Source organism: Gymnogyps californianus, chromosome 14 (genome assembly GCF_018139145.2).
Source record: "Gymnogyps californianus isolate 813 chromosome 14, ASM1813914v2, whole genome shotgun sequence".
Taxonomy (NCBI): Eukaryota; Metazoa; Chordata; class Aves; order Accipitriformes; family Cathartidae; genus Gymnogyps; species Gymnogyps californianus.
Window position 1 is genome coordinate 5,207,193 of NC_059484.1, and position 22,624 is coordinate 5,229,816.

The 22,624-nt window shown below is 40.1% G+C and overlaps 1 protein-coding gene across 1 annotated transcript in view; it reads right to left on the bottom strand.

Moving 5' to 3' along the window:
* Positions 1 to 22,624, bottom strand: part of TENM2 (teneurin transmembrane protein 2) — a 640,368-nt gene that overhangs the window by 189,881 nt on the left and 427,863 nt on the right. The gene's annotated exons all lie outside the window — the stretch shown is intronic.

Sequence of the window (22,624 nt, forward strand, 5' to 3'; positions counted from 1 at the left end):
ACCGCATGCTTTAGTCATTATATCAAGTTGTAGTTTTCTAGTGAACAATAATCAGAAAAAGTAATATTACCAAAGTGATAACTATAATGATGTATGTTTGTTTTTAGAAACTGAAGCACATTCTGTACTTAATGAATCAAACAATAAAAGAAAACATCACAAGGGGAAGCCATTTGCAGCTAGACTGATCTATTTTTATATGAAACAATGAAGTATAGAAAAACTGCTGAACTGATTAATTAACTGTAAGTTAATTAAGGCCAATATTAAAACAAACAAACCAACCAACCCCCCCCCGCCCAAACCGTTCAAGAGGGATTAATCCCAACTGAGAATCAGGCCACACAGCCAGGAACTGAATTTGGTGCATCATTTCAGGCTTTTGAATGCTAAAGTTCTGACCAAAACACCTTCCATAATCAGGGGGATATTTTAGACTCTCACGTTAAGCTGTCCAATAGAGGAGAAGTAACCAGTCTCTTTTCTTTTGTATAGTGAAAACCACATGATATTGCAGTCCAAACCCTGGCAATTAGAGGGGCAAACTGGCACGGCACCCCGAGCTGCAGCGGTTACCGTGCCCCTGCCTGGTCCCGAGTGCCCGGCTGGCCTCTTCCTACATGTGTAGGTGTGGCACTTAGGGACATGGTTTAGCGGTGGACTTGGCAGTGTTAGGTTTACAGTTGGACTCGATGATCTTAAAGGTCTTTTCCAGTCTAAATGATTCTATAATTCTGTGCATCACCCCTGGGACCAGCTCCTCTCCTGGCACTGCTCTGCTGACTGCCCATCCCAGGGAAAAGCAATGAAAATACCTACTCCTAACAGCAATACAACCAGGGAACAGAAGGAGAACAGAGTTTTCTGGAGAGAGATCATTAATTTTCTTAAGTGTTTCTGTGGGCCTGGGGAAGCACAGGCCGATGAAGAAGAGACCGACAGGTTTACCGGGACTTGCACAAGGCAAGTAGAAGTTGTCTTGTGACAAGAAACTTTAAGAAGTGAATTGTAATAAATTCTGCATCCTTCACATGTTGCTTTAAATCTGCACAGAAGTTTCTTTATCTTTTTGAATGTCTGTTGCCTGAATGCTCACCTTATGGTAGTGTCAACTGCTTTAAATACAAAGTCACCTTTCATGAACACATCCTAAATTTTACGGTCATCATATGTGCTGTTCTCCTCACTATCCTTGCCTTCGCTACGTCTTACCTAAGCTTGAAAGAGACTGTTTAGCCCAGAAAATTTTACATTTAAAACCCCCATTTGGACCTCCTAGAACATCAAATGTCTAATCTACACTAGGTCCTGTGCCATGCCCCAACAGCACGTGGAGTAAGACACAGCCGGAAGAAAATGTGTTTGGACAACATCCACACGCATAGAAGCTTAAGTAGAATTACTCTCCTAGTCTGTGTTCTTGCTTTAAACAAAGCATGTTTGGATTACAATAAGTAGATATTTATAAGTGATAAAACACAAATGTGTACCCTTGTGTTAAAAATTACTTCAGAAGATTCATGTGCTTCATATTTTCTCAACTTACTTTGGATGTAGCTTTTCCTTTTGGAAGATAAATATGGAAAAGTCATACCCATGTAAACAAAAAAGTTTTGCTCCAAGAGACACAATAGTGCCAGCTAAATAAAGACTCTGAATCTTGCAACCACAAAATCATAGAGGCTGTTCTTAAAAGTGAGCAAACTGCATATCAATAGGAATGAACAGAATTTCTGTAAGATTAAGAAAGCAAGAACTGAATTCAAGTTACCACAAATTAATTTAATCTGCCTCAAGACTCAGTTCCCACACAGTAAATAAAATGTACTGTGCAAAACAAGCTGTGCAGAAGTAACTGAACATATACTGCAGCAGCAAAAGCTCAGAAATCTGGCGTAAGATGAATGTACCATTTAATATAGAATAATAAAACAAATACCAATATCAACATTATATAGATATTGTATAGTTTATATTAAAACATATAAAAGCTTTTATATATAAAAAGTACTAACTAGGGAGCATGCACACACACTAACGTGTATATATGAGAGAGATAAAAGCTTAATATGCTGCTTCTTCATAAACCTGTTTAAATGAATCAAAAGCAGAAGCTGAACACTATTGAACTTGCCAGGGATATAAAATTGGATTCACATCTGAACATCTGAGCACTTCTTTATGAGCATCTTTGCCTAAATTAAAACTTCAACAGCAGTACCTGCAAATCTGCTGAGCTCTGAAGTTCAGAAAAGTAAATCACTTGTCCCATAATAAAAGATCAGTAGCCTAGAGGACTGGCACAACGTATCTTACAACATGACATGCTCTGCGGCCTCTTGCGAATTGCTTTATTGTTTGGAAGCTTAAACACAGCAAGTGTCTTGATGGAGTACATCTGGCTTCTTACATCAGGAAAGAGATTTTATTTTTGATCTAGCAGTTGCCAGTATTGGTTTGAAGAAAAATACTGAGGAAATTACGCCTTTTCTCAACTATTACATGAAGTAGGGGTTTCACCAGAATACACTATACCATCTCAAACATTTAGGATTTAAGGAGAGGTCTCTTAAAACCACAATGAAAATCAGAGAACTGGAAATCTGAAATACTGGTACCCTCCATATTTTGGCTTTTTTTATTTTTTAATTTCTGATTTAAATTCACAAATAGACAAACATATTTAATTCTAATGAATTTTAGTACACATTGATTGTGCTGAGCACTTCTGAAAAATCAGGGCCTGATGACCATATAATCAACACGCGATTCTTCAAGAGATCTTATGGCAGTCAAGAATATCAGCAATGCTCATTTCAAATTAGAAACTGAGTGAGGATAAATTGTGTTCTAATTAAGTAATCTGAGAATACAAAGTCTGATCTACATACCTCTGAAGTAATCCTAAGCTATCCATTTGACTAATTTGGGTTTAATCAGAACCAAAATGCTAAAAAAGAAAAAAAGTTTTGCTCTGTTCATTCTTTTATCCAGTGAAACAATTAAACAAATCAGGCTAGCACAGAAGTAAAATTTAGCTAAAACAAGATGCAAAAATAGCACTTGTCTCCTTAAAAACAAACAAAACCAAACAAAAAACCCCACCAAAAAACCAACCCTGAGCAGAATTCTGTCACTATGATCTTCCCTTCTTTTGCATACACAAGAGAGAGCAAAGGATCTGCAGCCCAAAGTACAACGCCATGGCTACCGCCCTGCTGCGCACAACGCAGGGTGAAAGCAGGGGTGCCATGGGAAGCGCTGTGTGATGGGCAGCCCCTGCAGATCCTTTGGGAGCCTGTGCCACTGCATCGTAACAGTCTTATTCTGGCACGAGCCTTGCAACCTCAGGGATCAAGGAAAGCCACTGGATGTCACAGCATTACAGGTACAACAGCAATGGCTGCGTGCTCCTGAGTACACACTTCCAAACATCACTTCTCAGCTATTTTTGCAGTTCAAATGTTGCCTAGAATACAAAGTGAAACTTCAGATCTGCTTTAACATGGTCAAATTATTTTTCAAAGTTCTTCCAAGGCTGTGGTACACTCACTTAACACATACACTAAATCCAAGCAACACAACGATCTGAGGAGAACAAGTTAATCTCCCACCTCAGAGATTAAATTCAAAGCAGAATCAGCAGCATCCCTAATCTAAGCAAAGCAATCGCTTCCCTGCATCCCAGTTCTTTGTCAATACCACCTCAAAAAAGTAATGTAGATTGTATCTTAGTTGTGCTGAATTATCCTCTGTACCATGACTAAATGCTAAAGAGACATATAAACACCATCAATCCTTTTCATAAAAGAACTAAAAGAAAAAACCCAACATTATTTTTCTGAAATGAACAATGATGCAGCTATTTCCTTATACTTCTAAACAATACAAATACTGAACACAAAAAGATAACGAAGCTGATGCATTGAAAGAAAAAATGAATTAAGTAAATCCACAGAAAATCTTTGTTAGCCAGCATTAAAAACCCAGTCTTCAGTATTCCTAGTTCTTTACTCAAATAACTCTACCACACTGTTTTCTCAAGGAAACCACATCATCTGCTATCACAATGAGTAACAGGTTTTTCACAGAACCACAGGGCCACCTTCCAAGCTAAACTCATCTTCAAATGCAGATCACATTACTCAGAGTCAGGAAGAAAAGCAAGCCTTGAAACACCCAGGACTATAATACAGTATCACAAGGAGCTGCTGTCTCCATGGCCAACTTTCACCCTGGGATTTCAGCCTTCATCTGAGTTTGGCAGGGTGGGACCAGAGTTCCTTCCCAGCAATACAGACTCTGTTTTATGCTGTCTGCTTCAGTTGTTCTGTTCGTTTGCTGTAATTCTCTACATTTTGTGCACGGCCACAGTTAAATGGAATCTAAACGTTCTGAAAATGTTTTCAACATATGCTGTAAAGAAGCAAGTTATCTCACTCATAACCATGGATATCATTAACTCTCTCTCTTGTTGTTGTAAACCCAAAACATTTGCCAGGTGTTCCTTCTTTTGTCTGCATGTTTTTACAGTGTTTGAGGCAAGAATAGGTTGAATGACTGGCTGTCATCCCAGACTGTACATTTCAAACTGAAAATTCAGTAAACGTGTGGTATAAAATTGTAAGTCACTTATCAGTCTCTGCCAGTGCACTGCAGCCATCTCCTCAGCACAATATTAGAGGAGAAAATTAAATGTTGCTGTGGCAAAAAAGAAACAACAAAAAAATCAAACAAAAAATACCCCATTGGTTACCCACAATATCCAGATAATCACAGAAAAGGGGAAAGGTGGTTTAATGTATAAAGTCTAGGACTTTGTCATAGTTTCTATATCCTACTCTGACTGAGCCAGCCCTTGAGCGACTGTGGATGAATCACTTATCTATAAGCATCTTTATCCATATCCTTCACAGGAGTGCTGAAGGTAAATTACCTTACCGCTTACAAGGCAATCAGATACTAGTGCAGTATGAGCCAGTAAAATGCTTTGTGTCTGCAGCTCCCAGCCTGCAGGGCACGAGTTCATCGCATGGGAGGTGGAAGCAGCAGCAACCAAATTAACTCTGCCAGACCTGAGTTGTTGCTGCGTACACAGAGCGCGACTGCTACTCCGTCACACTCCCAAAACCAGAGGTGCTGAGATGCTCTGTGCAGACATCCAAGTGCATCTAGACAGAATCAGCCTGCTTGCAGCAGGAATGTTAGCTTGTTCTCAGCATTGCTGGAGCCAAAGAAATGGCAGATTTGGTCTTTGTGCCAGGTGGGTGGGTTGGTTGGTTGTGAAAAAGTGGTGTGCATACTCATGCAAGCGGAGGCAAAGAAGTAGGACCATTCACCAGGAGTCTAACCTGAGGGATTAGAGTCATATAACCAATTTTCTCAAGTGAGAGTCACCTCCAAAAAGGTTAAAAACCACTGCCCTACAAAATAGTATTATCTGAGATACCATGTACTAATTATATTTGCTGAAATACATCACTTAAATATTATCACACTGCATGAGGTGCACTGGCTGCATAAAATAATGGCTAGGCAATGGCAAAACACATCACTTTAATAATAACGCTTTATGTGGACTCAGTGTCCTGTGATACTTTTATGTATGCATATGTGTGTGTCTATATATATGTAAAGATAGACACACTACTTCTATTTTTACATATCACAGAAATGAGTCACAGAGAGATTAAAGAAAAGAGTCTTCTTTCCAATTAAAAAACAATCCATGCATTGCACCTCTTTCCCAATCAACCTTCCTATCTAGTTTTCCAATAATGAAATACATATAAAACGTATTTCAGAGAGACTAAGGGTGTATTTATCTTCTTTAGCTTAGATATACGACCTTTGTCTGAAGGCGGCACTGATGTAAGAAGATCTAAAACAAAAACCATACATATATATTTCTAAGCAATAAAGTTCATCATTACTGTCATAATTACCATGGAACATTTTAGTTCAGAATGCTAAACATTGCTCTATATACCTCTTTCTGCAGAATGGGAAAGAGCTGAACCCTATCTAGAGACTTACACAAACCCTCTTCAAAGCTTACACAATTTGAGACACTGAGAATCACAGCAAAGAGAAAGTGAAGACATACATTTTTCTGAACAACATACAGAAACTTCTGAACAGAAATATTTGGGCCAGCAGTGTAAGCCTGGTGACATTTTCCTGATCGGAGTACAGCTTGAAAACTGCTGTTTCCCTGGATGGTCCAAGAGGGAGCCTGAAAATTTTCAGTGACATAAGAGTAATTGTACTGTAATTTCCAATTCATGGTGAGTCTGGAGTCAGGTGCAATAGAAAGTCATCCCCAAAGCTATTACAGCAGTACTTTGGATTTTACATAACCCAGTCAGCTAGCACACAAAGCTGTTTTCCAAGGGGGCAAAAGAAACGGTAGTCACAGGTGTTTTAATGCAATACATTATCCTGATTATTTTAGAAACGTCACAGAACATACTACGCATTGTCCGCAATCTTTTTTTTTTATTTTTTGTTAAACCTAACCTCGTAAAAAATTTATACAAGAAAGAGACTCTCAAAATAAATCACTGAAAGTAACTGTGTCAGAGAAAAGATCTAATAGGAGACTAAGATCTCAGCAATGCCTAGGTGAGCTTTTTAATAAATTAGCCTTCTAGGTACTGCAGATCCTTTAAGAAGGAAAGGTCTATCAGCAGAGTAATGATTTTGAATCCTTCTGCTGTTCTAAGCGTCTGTAATGTCAAGTTTCACCACTGAGAAGTTTGGCAGCTGAACTATTAACGAAACTAAATATATTGAACGTGGCTTTCAGCATCGAGTAATTTCTCTGTTTCTCGGCAGTATTATCATCACTTCCCAGCAGCACTAACTTTTGTCAACTGCTGAATTTTTTTTCTTATTCCATCTTATACTACTGCCTTAGGATGATTCACCATAATGCATACTGCACACCAATCTAAAGTTTTTTCAGTTCTATAGCAGTATCAACAAAAATACACTAGCTTTCTTGTTTAAAAGAAAAAAAATTCTATCTTACTACAATGCTCTTCTATGGGTTTTCAGGGTTAGAGCATTTTTTTCAGAAATATTTACAATATTACCCCTTCAGCCCAAAGAAAGCATGAAAATAATAATTAAATACAGTTTTTCCTTTAGGCTGAACCACCTGATAATCAAATGGTGGAAAAAACCACTGATATATAAGAATCATTAACATGAAGACTTACTGACATATACCAGTAAATACAAGGTTCCTGGAGGAGCTTCCTGGGACAATTCAATTTCACAGCTCCTGGGAAGCCAGTTATTTATTACCTGGACCATCTGTTTCCCAACATGTAGAACAGGTAAAAATAATTTGTGTAGACTATATAGAAAAAGTAAGAGGAATGTTGCATAATGCTGTAGTAAAGAAAAGCAAGTATAATGCAATGTACATGTTGCATTGAATCAGACTTTTCAACAGGTTATTTCTCTTTAAAAGCAGGCAAGATACAAATAAGTACAAGAAAGAAACAAGTATTTGTCTGCCTCCAGGGTACTGCAAGCTGCAACACTACATGAATGGCATTTCTTCCATAGGCAGTTGAATTTGGTTTGAATTCTTTATTGATTGGTATCGACAAAAAAGAAAGTCACAAACCATTCAAGTAAGAAGTCCTGTCGAAGTTGCCTGACTTTTCAAGGTACCAGAGAGGTTAGCTTCAGCTACCACAAACAACAGGTTCTGTTATTCAGAAGATGAAACCATGGGTTAATGACTAAAAATACAGGGGATCGTAAGGTCGCGTATGAAAGCCCTCATACAGTTTATCACTCAGCAGCAAATGAGCCAACATTAAGCCAGCAGTTCTTACAGAAGTTTTTAATTGAAGTTTTTAGTGTGTGAAGGGAAAAACACCCCAAACTGAAAAACAACCATACCCCACAGTCATACACGATAAAACAGAAAAAAATCAATACAGGAGCATTTCAGCTATGAAAATGATTGGTCTTTGTCACTGGGTGCTTCAGCTGGGCTAGAACTTCTCAAAATACGATGTCTGATGTGACTGGCTTTCAGGGGCTGATCCCAGTCCCCACCACCTACAGCCTTGGTGCCGTGCGAGTGCCTGGCAAACTACTGTCCTTGACCCTCAAGGTGGCAGAGCTAAGGGAAAGCCAAGCCCCAGTGGATGCCAGCAGGCTTTGCCCAGGGATCAGAGGACTCCAAGCACGGGGCAGAGCGGAGCTGCCAGCGCAGCGGAGCTGAGGCCAGCCCAGCATGGGGAATGTCAGTGCCGGTCTGGGAACCACCTCCCTGCACGGACCCTGTGCTGCGTGCCTGCTGGTGCCCGAAGAACAAGGTATGCTGCTTCAGGCACAGCTCCATGCCAACAGCGAAACAGCTTTCAGACTGCGGCTGGCTTTCAGTCAGCTCAGAGACCAGGAAAATTAACTACCTAATCCCATCATGATGAGGCACCCACTGAATTTATGCTGTCCAGCAATCCTCTCAATAGTACTGCATCAAATACTTAACTACTGCTGCATTTACCCTGAATGAATTTACTGCAAGCTAGAAAAACACTCTCTAGCAAAGAAGAAATGAAGCAGCCCACTGAAAACTTTGACTAGCTGGAGAAGACCAAGTGTTGTCTTATCTAAACAGCATTACCAACATCTTGCAGAAACTTAATCCTCATCAAGACATTAAACCTCAGTGCAACTCTATTATGTGAGCTTGAAGAGGCCCTCAGAACAAGGCTATGGCTCTTTTTTCTTCAATAAAATACACCTGTCTAATCACTTACAATCAGTGAAAAAGAAAACACCGTCACTACTCATCCCCTGGGACTGTGCTGCTCACTTATCTGACATCCTCTGCCCAGTTTACCCAGCCTGCCTCTGATACCCTAATTACAATGCAACTATGAGGTTTGGGCTGCCACTTTAAATATGCACTGTTCTTACTTCTCCAGCATGGAGAAGACAATCGAATTTACAAGCTGAAGAGACTGTGTAATCACACTGGCAGACACCAAACACTGAAGTGCTCCTACATTACCAGAACAAACAGAACACAGGGAACTGTAACGTCTTTCGGCAATGCTTCTTGTTCCCAGTGTCAAAAGGAGAGCGAATAGCACAGTCCTACCCATTATCTATCCGGCATGCATTTTTAAAAACACAGCTTCACCCCAGGTACTCAGATCAACACCATCTTTACCTGCCCTTCTTTGTCTCAAGGCCATGATTTTATTTTTCCGAGAAGACCAGCAATGCAAAGAGACTCAAGTAAAGAGCCACAGAAATATGGTATTAATTGGGCAATGAGGGTACAGATTCCATTTTCTATATAAGGTATAAAAGTAGCTATGATAATTGAATTATACTGTGTTTCTTCCTTCAGAATGTCTGAGACCACCACAGTACTAAGTGGAGTTTAGTACCGTGAAAAGAAAGAGAGAAAACAGCTCTCAGGTGCAATGCTGTATTCACAATAATGATAGTGGCAACATTAAAGAAGAATTTAAAAATGGAAAAAGAGGATGACCCCAATATTTTATGCAACTAAAGTCACCAGAGACTACAGAGTAGTTAAATACCAAGATTGCAGTTTGGCTAAAACCTCTGGATAAACATCTGCCATGTTGCAAAAACTGCTAACAGTTTTTTCTAATGATGAGAAGTAATCAAAACCTATGTTTGAAATCTCTGCTTTGAAATGTGTGTGGATTGCTGGAACCCTTTGGACAGAAAAGGTTCACGGCAGTTAAAGCCATAATGCGATAAATGAATTTCAGAAAACTCACAAATCAAGGGGCAAAACTTTTTGACACTGAAGTTGACTTGTGAAATCATGACAGAGAAGAAGAGGAGGTAAGAAGGATTCTGAAGTCAGTCAAAGAATACTGCTTCTTTGAGACACAGGGATAAGGAAAGAGCAGAAACGAAGGGAAAAAGACACTAAATAAATATGTCCTATGAGCTCTTAAAGTAGTGTCATAGTAGTCTTCTACATAGAAAGGAAGCTTCTTGATGATTATGTGTGTCATATGTAGAGGTTATATGCAGATCAGCAAGTAACTTGGCACAATACAAACAGATCAGTAGATGAGAGCAGAATGTCCTAGATCTCCTTTTCTACACTATATGCTCTTTGGATAGTGTAGGGCAGTAAATTTGGACTAGATTTAGTTTGATACACCTGGATCAAGACTCCCCACCATCCATGTGCTTTGAAGCAGTCTCATGGACCAGTCATTGTTGCCACCTCTCATGTCCCCACTAGAAGAGGGAGCCCATTTGCATCAATTTGGCAAGATACTAATAATTTAGTAGATATCAAGTTGCAATTCTGTATTTGAAAAATCCAATAAGATTAGTTTGGTTTGATATCACAACTATGATACAGAATGACAGTGCACAATCTTCCTATTTCTAAATTAATATGCAAGAAAAATCTGTGTTAAGTCTTCACAGCTATCTAGAGAGGCATGCTCAACACGTCAAGGCTTTCCTGCAAGGACCTTTTATCAACCACATTTTCCAAGGAACATTCAGAAACAGAGAAGTCAAGCTTAAGAAATTCCAAAGTCAAAAGGATATTTTTTTCCTAAATATCTCTAGTATTTTAAGTGAAAGTTATTTTCATTATATTTTTACCAGTAAATTACAGTTATCTATAGTTTTAGGTAGTGAGATACTTATTAGGTGTCCCTACTTTACATGGAATGAACCAAAATCAAATTACTTTAAAAAATAAACCTTATCTAGCTAAACTGTTGCTGTTAGGTAGCTGTGACTCTCCATGCCAATAACAGTTATCTTATGAATTTAAAAAAAAAAATTAAGATATCCATTCATTTTTAGTAATTTTCTTGCTACTGGTATGTGTGAAAGATTTTCATTTACACTCATTTATCAACTCAGACAACTTCACTAATGGGGAAATTTATTCTGATAACAAAAAAAAAAAAAAAAAAATCAAACTGCACCTTCAGAAGGGTATCACAGGTGGTGTCGTGGTTTAGGCCCAGACAGCAACAAAGCACCACGCAGCCGCTCCCTCACTCTCCCCCCCCGCACTGGGATGGGGAGGAGAAAATACAACAAAAAGCTCAGGGATCGAGACAAGGACAGGGAGGGATCACTCACTCACCACTTATGGTCCCAGGCAAAACAGACTCGATTTTGGGGAAAAATAAACCAATTTAATTTGTTAACAACAAAATCAGAGTAGGATAATGAGAAATAAAACCCTATCTTAAAAAGACACCTTCCCTCACCCTTTCCTTCTTCCCAGGCTCAGCTTTGCTCCCGATACCTCCACCTCCTCCCCGCCAGCAGCGCAGGGGGTGGGAATGGGGGTTTCGGTCAGTTCGTCCCACACTGTTTCTGCTGCTCCTCCTCCTCAGGGGGAGGACTCCTCACACTCTTCCCCTGCTCCAGCGTGGGGTCCCTCCCAGGGGAGGGGGGTCAGCCCTCCATCAGTTTCTCCAACTCAAGTCCTTTCCACCACTGCAGTCCTCCACAAACTGCTCCAGCGTGGGCTCTCCCAGAGAGTCACGGCGTTCTCCGGGCCCGGCCACCTGCTCCGGCGTGGGGTCCTCCACGGGCTGCAGGGGAATCTCTGCTCCGCCGTTCACCTCCATGGGCTGCAGGGGACAGCCTGCCGCCTCACCACGGGCTGCAGGGGAATCTCTTCTCCCCTGTTCACCTCCGTGGGCTGCAGGGGGACAGCCTGCCGCCTCACCACGGGCTGCAGGGGAATCTCTGCTCCCCCGCACCTCCTCCCTTGTCTCCTTCACTGACCTCGGTGTCTGCATGGCTGTTTCTCTCACATCCCACTCCTCTCTTCGCTGTAGCTCCTGTTCTTCTTCCATCTTCTTCTTCCTCTCCTTCTCTTTCCACTGTAGCTCTTCTTCCTCTCCATCTTCCTCCACCTTGTTACTCCCTCCCCCAGCAGCCTTTTTCCCCTCCTGAAATACGCTGTCACAGAGGTGCTACCACCATTGCTGATTGGCTCGGCCTTGGCCAGAGACGGGTCCAGGTTGGAGCGAGGGAAACTTCTAGTAGCTTCTTCCCATTGCTGATTGGCTCAGCCTTGGCCAGAGGCGGGTCCGGGTTGGAGCGAGGGAAGCTTCTAGCAGCTTCCCATTGTTGATTGGCTCAGCCTTGGCCAGAGGTGGGACTGAGTTTGGAGCCGAGGAAGCTTCTAGCAGCTTCTCACAGGAGCCACCCCTGGAGCCCCTGCCCCGCTACACAAATCCAGCCCAGGTGGGTACACACATATGGCACCTGGATAAGGAATAAGTATAATCTTTTATCAAACACAACTCTCAAAAATTATGGTTATCTTTGACATAGTCACAAAGGCATATGGATGCCCAGATAGCAAAGATTTTATTTTAAATGAGTGTTTCTGAAAGAAATATTTACAAACATGGGAAGGCAAAAGAGATGTTAAACTGAAGAGTAAAATATAGTATAGAAAGGGATCATAAAACCCAGTAACCTTGTACTCTGGCAATGTAGACTATGGAGTTTTTATCTGTCAAAACTGCTTGTAGTCAACGTTACATATGCTGAATTGATCAATACCAACAACCGCAATGTAATAATAATGATAATACTTAGTGTTCTCTAAAATATCTGCCATGTGTTCTTTTTAAGGTGCTTCATAAATGAAGCCTCATAAGGTAAGGATGTTATCAGAATTTTACAGGCACATAAACTGAAACACAGAGAGCAATGGATTAATATTGAATCGTGTGATTGAACCCTAGTCCCCTGGTTTCACCCTGGTCTTTTTCTTCTTACAACAGGCCTTTCTCATCTGGCACATAGGTTTCTCCAGTTATAACAAATTAAAACACATGAAAACTAATTCTAGTGGGTGCTAACAGAAAGTAACGCATGTTTAAGTCTAACTTTTACTTCAAACAGGTTTGGTTTGGGTTTTTTTTCATGCAGGATATTTGAATAATGTATTTCAGTAAGCAGAAACAAATGGGGCAGCTTCTACATCGGATAAAGATCTAGAAGCGTGATATCATTCTGCCTGACCTTTTAGCTAGCTGTTAAAAAACAACAACAAAAAAACCCAAACAAAAACCCCACAGCTGATCATAGATTTTCCAAATGATACATAACACAAGTCCTACCCATTGGAGAGGATTACATTTTTAAGCTAATGTCTAATCAGTACATTTTAACAGAAATGTAAGAGCAAAAGCTACCCTCTACAGGGCATGCAAGTCAATCATCGTTAAAGCTTAAAGACTGTTCCATGCATGTTTTCTGCATCATAAAAAAATAGTTTGGAATAAAACCCAAACTACACATCTGTGTAGGATGCTGATAGACATCTTGATATGGTTTCGCTATTTCAATTTACTTGCATATTGTTTGATACAAGCTTAGGGAAATATGGCAAGCTGTGCCATGAACAGAGGGGAAGAGAACTAACTCTATGTTGCTGTACATTGTCTTTTTATTAACTGAGACTCCACAAAACTCTAAATTTATTAAATACTCAAGAAGAAATTATTAAATTATTCATCAGTGATAAGACAATTAAGAAGCAAACTAAGGAGCAAGTGGAAGCTTGGTCCTGAGGGAGAACAGCTGGTCCTCTCATCAAAAGTACGTTTTGGCAGCAAAATACCCTCTGAACAGAGGGAACCTGCTGCTAAAGCAGCCTCAGTGTCAAATTTAGGAGCAAGTGACAGACTCATGTGAAGAGTAAGGTGGGTATACTCTTGGTATCACTGTGTGGCTGGTGCAAGCTGCATACCCCCTGCTTTTGGCAAAAAGGTGCCGTGACTTTATTGCACTTTGGAGCCCCAACATTGGATGGTAGCCGTCTCAGCCACAGGGCAATTTTGTGCTGCTGTGCCAAACTACAATGAAATTAGCTTAAAACTCAAGGAAAGATGTTATTTGTACCAAATAAGCCCTTAGCTGAGCACGGAATCTAGTGGTGAGGATGGTGTCTGAGTCACTGAATCACCCTGCGCCCCTGCTTCACGTTCCTTGTTTATCAAATAGAAGAGCATGCTGCAGACCCCGAAGGGGCATTGGGTTGGTAAATACAGGCATGTTTCACGAGCAGCCTGAGATCTTCTCAGGAGCAGGCACCGTGGATGTGCTGAACGTGAGCATTGTCCATCTGCACAGTGGACAGCCACCCATGGTCAGGAAGGAATATTCTACCTTTGCGGTTGTGACGGTGCAGGTGCTACTGGACAGAAAAAGGAACTGAACGATGTTAGTGAGATGGAAAACCTTTCAGAGGTGGAAAAGGAATAAGAAAGGGAAGAAAAAGACAGCACTTTGGCGCAATGCCTTTTATGGAGTCAAACAGCACATGCAAATACAGCACCACCCTGCTCTAACAGACTGGTTCATAGTGCCAGAGCTCTGAGGGTGCCTGAAAAACTCATTATTTGCTCCATTCCTTCTCATCCCTCTCTTTCTGCTACCTACTATCTTTAGCTTGTGGTTTTTTTCATACTTTCCTTTTGTAGTTTTTATTTCTTTTCCTGTCCTGCCATTTCTGCAATAGTTCAGGAGATTTACCCCTCAGCTCATCATCTCTTACAATCTATCCTCCAAGATAATCCATCTTAAACTCCTAGTAAAAAAAACAACAGACCATATCTCACTCACAGCATCACAAAGGACTTATTAATTTGTATAATTCCATTGCTGAAATACATAATTAGTGACAAGTAAGATTTGTGTTCTTTAAAGACAGTATCCTTAAACATGTCTACAGCAAAAAAAACTTTCTGTAGCATCTGCTGAAATATGAAATTCCCACTCAGTGGCACACCTTGTTCTATACATTTGAGAAACTTTTTCAAATAACATAAAGGTCCATAATTTTTTGGTGACATACAAATGCAAAATCAGATATTTCATCTTAATTTCGTACAGTCTTACTTCCTAGTTAGATAAAACACTGCTAAAAATTTTCCTCCCTAAATGCCATCCTCTTCTTTCCCATACTTCCCCGTGTGTGCGGAGTATCTTTACAGCTGAAAGTAGGAAGATACAACAGGTTTTTTTCCTAATCAAATAATTCTGCTTAAAATTGTTACTCCAATTCTTGCATAAGATTTGAACATCTTGCATAACTTGCAGGAATTCTGACATCCCTGTATAGCACCAAATTAGTCGCAGCCTGTTTCAAAACCTGATTCATCGTACAAAATGTAACAATTCCCACTCCAATCTTTCTGTACCTATTTGTTCACTTGGGTCAGCTGGCAAAATAAACATTTTAGCCTTTCCTTCTGCTCCAGATATGTCATACCAAAGTGGGTTTTACATAAAAAGAAATGGCATGCTGCTATCTTTGTAACATTTTTAGGGCCTTAGTTATAAATACTTCAGATGATGCTCTAGACAGGAACTCAAGTGATGCAGATTTCAGCTCTTCACATGAACAGTGGCATGAGTTACAGATTCAGTTTGAATCGGTCCTGTACTCATTTACCCTAGACAATCAATGAAAAGGGAAGCATAGACAAAGTAGAATTTCTAAAGTGATGGAATTTATACATACCACGTTAACAATTTATTAGGTACACACAGTTATCTGGGCATATACAGGTGCTGGGTATTCAGGAATACACAGGACAACACCCTGATGTACAAAAATGATCCCTGATATACAGAAATTATCCCTACCTGCTCAGGAACAAACGCTGAGCAGGTGAGGCAGATGAATCCTGCTGGCCCTGAGCTGGGCTCCCAGCAGAGCCGCTGCGCCGAGCAGCAGGAACTGGGCTGCCGGGGCAGGGGGCAGGCATACCCCCTGCCTTGGGACAGCGTCAGGCCCCAACGGCTCAGAGCCACAGAGGCAACAGGAGAGGAAAGAGGAGTTAGCGGGAGCATTGCTGGGAGGAGGAGGAGGAGGAGGAGATGAGTGGGGTGGCAAAGGCAGCGGAGGAGCCGCCTCCCCGAGGTGCCGACGGCTGCACCTTTCTCAGGTGAGAGGGAGCTACACGGAGACAGGGAGCTACACGGAGACAGGGAACCACGAGAGCAGAGCAGGCAAGTTGAAAAAGGAGGAAAAGAAAAAGGTGCAGAGCTCCTCCAAGACAGTTTGCATTTCTCTTCAGGCAAGATTCAGGGTTAATTAAAAGACAGGGAAACAACCAGGAGAACTGTCAAGGTCGGGGCAAGGGAATTGTGTAGGCAGGAGGAATGCAGTATTGAAAAGGGTAAACTGTACTACATACTTTAGGCATATCTATACAGCTATATCACATATAGCTATATCATATACTGTAGACTTATCTATACCTGTAATTACTTATAAATACACACCCATCTTTTTTTGATTAGTGCTACAAATGTGCAGCAGTTTGTATAATGTACACCTGTTCCCTTACTCCTAGTAATACTATCTTGTTTCCAAATTCAGAGACGTTACTGGGAATTCCTATGACATATACTTCTGAAACCTCAGTACTATTTCAGAGGGTATTAAAAATAGGGAGCCAATAGCTATACGCCTGTAGAACAGTAAATTAAAAAGATACTTTCATGGACACATCATTATTCTTTCAACACTGTAGCTTTTGTAAAACTAAATTATTTTTTTTTTCTCAAGAAGGAGCAGTTTTTGCAAAAAATGCTTCTGCTAAGGAAAAAAAACAAACCCATGTCTTAAGCCATGTTAAAGAAATTATTTTAATCCTGCCAGTTAGACATACTGTTTGAAGGGTCAACCTCACCCAGAGGAAAGACTGATAAAGGGATTTTTTTAACCCCAACACTTGAAGATACCATCTTCGGAATCAATCCTGTTCAAAGCAAGCAATGACAAGACAAAATTGATACTGCTATATATCCTATACTCTTCAAAAAAATATTGTTATTTCCTAAGCTAACATAAACAGATCTGTCTCTTCTTCACGCATTAACAATTAATATGGATCCTGCTTATAGACATCTGTAATGCTTTGGGCTGTATTTATGGTGTGATAACTGTGTCATTTTGAGACACGGTGCACCAAGATGATAGAAAGACATAGCTGAACTGTTCACTCATGCTCCTATCTAAGGGACAACACTGTTATCTTGTTACAAAATACTGCCCCAAGCAATGAAAAGTTTCATAAATCTTTTTCTACCAGTGTTGTCAGCTTCTATTTTTGCCTGTGGCTGAATGTGATTATAATCTGTTTTCACCGTACAAGAAAACAAAGTGATCTAGAATATAATGACTGGGGAACATTTTGGAGCCCTCCTGAGCTGCAGGATATTTCCAGCTGCTAGCATAGCTGATAACGGACTTAATAGAGCTAATGATTTCTAATACCACTAACACAAGGCTATTTTCACAGTGGGTAAATAATGACTCTTTTGTTTTGGAAATAGTTAGGGAGTCATGTAGATGTTTGATAAGTACACGATACAGTATAAATGCAGCAATATTTGGGTAACTAATGGTAGATTATACCATAGCTAGAAGATAATATACTTTGTTTCCTTTTAAGAACTTAAAAGTTTATAACCCTGTTAACACCACTGTGACAGCAAGGAGATTTCACTGTAAACAATTACAAGTAATGTTTTAATCTAAGCATAAAAATGCATCCATTTGTTTCAGTGCACTGCATCTTTGTTTTTATGTTGGTAATTAATATTACGAATCTTCACTAGAAATAAAATAAAAACTAATTGGATAGTAAAAGAAATTTTCTTGAGGGTTGAATGCAAAAACTGCATCAATGGGGCAAACTAAGAATACCATATATGCCTACAATATTTTACTTGATCATGACTGTATGTTTCTGATGAGGATTAACAACATTTACTTGGTTTCCTCCTTTCCCGGTGTGTAATCTGTGTTCCCCATTCAAAGGCATGTGTTCCCACCAGGGAGAACTCCACTCCGTAGGCTAGAAGATTCCTTCCAGTCTCTTGTTTGTATGACACTAGATACAAAAAATTTCCTATGGTAAAAATGTATTTCTCCTTCCCTCTTCTTCTCTCCAGAAGTTACATACCTATATATGATGCACATATGAATCTTCTATTTTTCCTTAAAGACATTTGAACATTATTTCACATTAAGTTCATGGTAGCTATAAGGACCATTTGGGACTTCTAGCCTACTCACTGCAGTATTCTGCAAACCCACCATTTCATGCCCCCCTTCCTTACCCCTAACTTTCTCCCTTCCAGCATTCCCTGCCCCATGCTTGCTTCTCTGCTTGGAGCCTCCAGCTCTTCTGTGGCCCTGTTGCAGCTGAGCGGGGATGGGGTCAGGCTTTGTCGCAGGGAAATGCAGGCAGCAGCCAGGCACTGCCCCATCTCCCCCCTGAAAGGAGCCCCCCCAATCTTGCAGGGTGGTCTGAGACGTCTGCTGCTCTGTGAAGGGGCCTGGTGTGAGGGGCAGGCAGGTCCGGGAGGAAGGAGCACTGGTTTGAAAGCAAAACTTACTGTGAAATTCTGCACTGTTGAAAGCGTGGCCGTTAGCAGATAGTTTTACTGCCATTTGAGTTTTCTGAGCTGTATTCAATAACAAACGGGATTCCTTAAATGGGATTGTATTTCAGCATCCTCAGTGTTCCTGTATCACCCAAAATGGGTAGTATCAAGCTGCTTACAATCCAAACTTCTCAACAAGCAGAAAGAAGATTAATTATAATTCTGATGAAGGAAACAACGTAAGGTTTAAACAAAATAATTCAAGTGAGACAGAGCTCCTAAAGTCAAAATGAAAAAATAAAGGGACTTATGGCATGAACAGAGGATAATAAATGCTGTAACGCAACAAAGCAATATCTACCCATTATAAACTTTATACATTTTGGGAAAGCGTATGATAACCCCCATTGTGATTCATTTTCACGTATCTTGAAATATTACAGGAAACAAGCAAAAACAATTAAGTTTACCAAACTGTATTTCAAGGTATGGCTTCTACGGTTAAATGAAATGCAAACTTAAGCGAAGAGTCTAATACAGCTGCTGGTGTCAAACTGAGAATGCAATCTCTTCTCTTGTTTGTCACTGCCATTGTTTCATTATGAGAAGAAATTGTAGACTGGAACAACAGAAATATTTCATGGTCTAAGAGTTAATAGCAGATTTTGTTTGTGCTGGTGATACAGCAGTTCTAAATGACAGGTCAAACATGCAAGGAACACCACGAGATTGTTCCACATTACAAATAAATCAGGTTAAATATTATGAAAAATAAATCTAGCAGGAACTCCAGGTTCCAAATCAGGTTTTGTATTAGAAGGCCAAGAAATACAGTGTTCGTAAATTCATATACTTGACGGACATGAGCAAGCCAATGGATATAATCATAAGGAAACAATACCATGATCAAGTAATGCAACAGATGCATTCACTAACTTCAATGACTTGCTCAAATGTTGCTTCTCCCTTAACATACAGATAGGGAAACAGGAAAGCCACTAAATGCAGTTATTTATGCATTCTGAATGCTAATGCTTTCAGAAAATATTAGGTATTACATTAATTCCTAAAAAGTAAGATTCAGAATTCAACAATATTTATTTTTTTTAAATAGCACTCAATATAAGACAGAAATTCAAGATACATTAAAAACCTAAGCTAGAGCACGCAACATAGCTGGTGTACCACTGACAATTTGAGAAGCATGTCAAAGGGCCTACACATTCTTAAAACCGAGAATATTGAGCAAGTTTGAGAACAAGATGGCTAAGCTGCTCAAAGAAAAAGAATTAAGGATTGCATAATTAAAATCAGCTATAATATCATAGGGCAGAGATATATTACATGCATTAGCATATAAAAAATGAAAAAGTGGGAATTTTGGAGATCAAGGAGCTCTTCTGTATCAATACAGGAGTTGTAATGCCAACTAAAATTAGACTTAAACATGTAGATCAGGAATTTATGATAGGAATAGATGGTTGTTAAAGAATAAGGTAATAATCGGACAGTGAATTAAATATTTTCATTATTTGGAAAATGTCTATGGAATGGAAAAAGTCTAGTAGAGAGTACTTAACAAAGAAGGTCTTGAAAATTGAGAAGATATATAGGGAACAACTCTTGCTAAGTCTAAAAGTTATCATATTTTGTTAAAAATAATTAAAATACAATATACTAGGCCGTCCTTCAAAAGGAAGTACAGCTATGTAACAGGTGGTGTAACAGGTGGTGTAACAGTCTATTAACTATTGATTATAAACTAGCTAAATGAACTCCAAGAAGAAAAAGGTGTGGAGGGATTTCTGCAAACAGACCAATGAAGATAACTGTAATACAGTAGGTATTCCAAGATAACATTCTAAATGCATGACAATGGAAGAAGATAAAAATGCAGCATATCTGCTAAGCTCTGACATCAAGTGATTGCGTGCTGCATCCTTATGACGGAAGTGAAAGATAATCATCGGCTGACTTACGACATACCTTGCATTAACATGCACAAATATGGCAAGTTAGGAAATACAGCATCGTTCACTCGCGTTGTGTGGAAGGTGTTATGTGTTAGCCTACATCCATCCTGCCTCATTCATGCTTAGAGTTGTGAAAAAGGAAAAAGATTTAAAATGTCTATGTAACACAACTGTTCTCTGTAAACTTAGATTAGCATATAGAATGTGAACCTCACAGCATCCTCCGCTACAGACAGAGCTGATCTATGCTCACTGGGAGTGGAGGAAACTCAGAACTACCAAGGACCTTAACACACACCCCTGGCTGGCACACAGGCTGCTAGTATCTAGGGTCATGGTGCCAAATGCGTTCCCAAAATCTCCTAGAGCTCTCTGCATTTCCATCTGTGTATTAGTGAACACAAACCCACCAGTTCTTTATTGACTATGCTCCTGAAAAGTTTGTTCTCTCTAACTATATAACGTGGACTTAGGCAAGAAATCTTACTGATTCTGTTAGAGAACTAAGAATTGGAAAAACTACAAGATGTGCAGACACACATTTTTGATGCTCAAGTCTCAGCTGAGTGAAGTCAGTATTTAAAAGTCAGTCAGTAATCTCTTCCAGTGAATTCTTATACTAGTGTTTTCGTGAGATGTGCATATCTGACTATGGCAGTTGAGAACAGGTGCTTACTGTAATGTTACCATCAGCTGACAAGCACAGAATTTGGCTTGGTAAAGTGATATGTCTTGGACTAATAAAGGAAAGAAACTTACCCAAAGGCTCAGGCAGTCAAAAGGTGGCTTGTGATTGACTGCCCGGACACAGCAGGAAGCCATGAATACAATCATTTGGTTTCAGACCTGACAATCAGGTACACTGCTATTGCTTAGAAGGACAGGCATTCTTTTAGCAGTCATGGCCCAGCATTTCTGTTGTGAGATCACCTACACTGCCAAAACAGACGCAGCAACACATTTCTCTACTGGCGTATATTAACCAATTACGTGGGAAACCCAAATACCAGGTTACAGTAACAGTTAGATCTGCTGATCAAGCCCAATATATTTTGTAAGCATACAGAGCTGTTTAAAAAAGGTTGCATACACATCTACTGCGCAGAGGTCAGATTCCTGGCTGGATGATACTGAACTGAACGTCTCTGCAGATGGTTCAGCAGCAACATATCTGGGAAGGTGTGGCTGTGCAGCACCTATCACTCCTGCAGCTTTTCCAGTGTGGGCAGTATGGTCAAGAACCAGTGCCCAGCGGGGAGGTCAGAGGCCAGGCTGGGGCACTCCAAGCTCTGCAACAAGCGGCAGACATCTGGTAGTTCGGTACCCTTCTGGTTCACCCCAAAAGATCTCTAACTTGTCAAAGGGACTGAGGTATCCCCAGCTCCAAATGAAGGAGTCCTGTGCCCATATTATAAGCACAGTTTATGGCTGGACATAAACTGCATAAATGAAGTCTGAGCTTCCTGTTCAATCCAACTACTTTGCATTATGTATGTTATTCTTTTCACTTGTGAGTCAAGCCAGCTATTGGTATATGTTTCTCAAATGAACTGCAGCATCAACAGAGCAAAATAAAAACAAAGGCATTGCTTAGGCACAGCCTAAGTACTTATATTACTGTCATAAATGATACACAATAATACATTGTCTTCAATTTTCTAGCAGTTCATAATTCTTCAGTGAAAGAGGCAATACTCTTCTGCTCTCATTTTTTCGTAATTCACAAGACTCATACGAACCAGTTCAGATGCAAAAATAACACATTTGTTCTTCAGATATTATTAGTTTACACATCTGATTTTCTAACTCCAAGCAATTAGAAGCCCAGTGCAACTGCAAACAAAGCTGCTGGTCAAGGAGACGCTGCACAGTAAAACCAGAATAAGGCTTCTCTAGATCATAAATTAAAGAGCTACAGTGCTACAGGTGTTGTTTATTCACATTTGATAGGACTGTAAGAGACAGGCATGCTGTCTGCCTCAGTGTTTATGGGGGACGTGGGGCAAAAAAAAAAAAAAAAGAAACTCATGATACATAAAAGCTAGAAATAGCTCATCGTTTATTTGTGGTCCCTGAATTATCTACCTGGCACCGTCACTGTCAGGCTTGTGCAGGCATACTGCTGGGCTGCTTTCACTCCCATCCCACAGAACAGGAGACCTCTGAAAAAGGAAAACCTATTTCCTTTTTATTTTTCTTTCTAAACATCATGTACTCTC